We start from the raw sequence: 1,340 nt of genomic DNA, 5'->3' as shown, positions 1-1,340 counted from the left end.
CATATAAAAGTATATTGGTGTTTTCTAAGTATTTAACAGAATTTTAGTAAGGTTGGGTGACAACCAGCCATTATAGTTGAGACTCCGTTTTCCAAGAAACAGATTATCTTTATATAATAAATACTTTTTTGCACACGTTGCGATGAAAACCTGAGATTCTAGTAAATCATTTGCACACCTGAATGTTACGCACCGAGTAAATCACCTTCCACCATCTGTTCTCCGATGCCGAGATGACAATTCATTTTAACAACATGAAAGTAATAATAAAAAAATAAATAAAAAAAAGCTCTGCCAGGCCGCAACATATGCTCTCGCCGTGCACTCCTCAGCCCGCGCTCAGCTCAACTACTTTTTGGCGTAGCCTACAGGCATAGAATATGGATTGTTTTCCCAATGTGGAACCCAACCAAGTCCCCGTTCAGTCAACGAATCCGACATATTAATTGAAGCCAATGAGGGCGATAAAACAGCGGCGATTATTCAGCGGGATTTCGGCAGATCCCTTTGATGTTCTACTTTGCAGATGAAAGCGCTTTATTTTATTTTTCAGAAATTGATTCTTGACATGTAACACTCGGATAAACAACATTTGCAGAACAATATGGAAATGAAGCTTATTGTTTTATGCTGTAAACATGAGCAACGGAGAAAAAAATGTGCTGCGGGCACGAGGGGTTATAATAAAAATGCCAAACATTCAGTGCCATCACACCAGCGAGGGGCCTGTATGGGCTATTGTGAATATATGGGACAAAATGAGACCAAAATGTAACATTTTAGGAGAAAAAAAATTAAGGCTAGGGCTCGATAGTGACTTCACATAGCGATAAAACCTTAACGGGGTACTCCGCCCCTAGACGTCTTATCCCCTATCCAAAGGATAGAGGATAAGATGTCTGATCACGGGGGTCCTACTGCTGAGGAACCCCCACGATCTTGGCTGCGGCACCTCAGACATCCGGTACACGGAGCGAACTTCACTCTGTCACGGATAACTGGCGAAGCAGGGCAGAGGCTCATGACGTTATGGCCACACCCCGCTCGTGACGTCACGGCCCTGCCCCTTCAATGCAAGTCTATGGGAGGGGGCATGACACCCCCTCCCACAGACTTGCATTGAGGGGGCGCGGCCGTGATGTCACGAGCCTCCGGCGCTGCAATCGACGCTCTAAACGAATCACGGGTGCAGCAGGGAGATGACAGGGGTCCCCAGTGGCGGGACCCCCACGATCAAACAGCTTATTCCCCATACTTTGGATTGGGGATAAGATGTCTAGGGGTGGAGTACCCTCTAATGTTTGCCTACGTGGTGAAAAAACTACAGGTGGTTCATTGTC

The 1,340-nt window shown here is 45.8% G+C and overlaps 1 protein-coding gene across 2 annotated transcripts in view; it reads right to left on the bottom strand.

Moving 5' to 3' along the window:
- Nucleotides 1-519: 519 nt before the first annotated feature.
- Nucleotides 520-1,340, bottom strand: part of MSRA (methionine sulfoxide reductase A) — a 400,542-nt gene continuing 399,721 nt past the window's right edge. For both annotated transcript variants that reach the window (XM_056563826.1, XM_056563827.1), the window contains one exon: nt 520-1,340. This exon is cut by the window's right edge and continues 2,098 nt beyond it. The gene's annotated coding sequence lies outside the window, so the exon portion shown is untranslated.

The sequence above is a fragment of the Hyla sarda genome, chromosome 3 (assembly GCF_029499605.1).
Source record: "Hyla sarda isolate aHylSar1 chromosome 3, aHylSar1.hap1, whole genome shotgun sequence".
Classification (NCBI taxonomy): domain Eukaryota; kingdom Metazoa; phylum Chordata; class Amphibia; order Anura; family Hylidae; genus Hyla; species Hyla sarda.
This window is presented reverse-complemented; position numbering and strand designations above follow the sequence as displayed.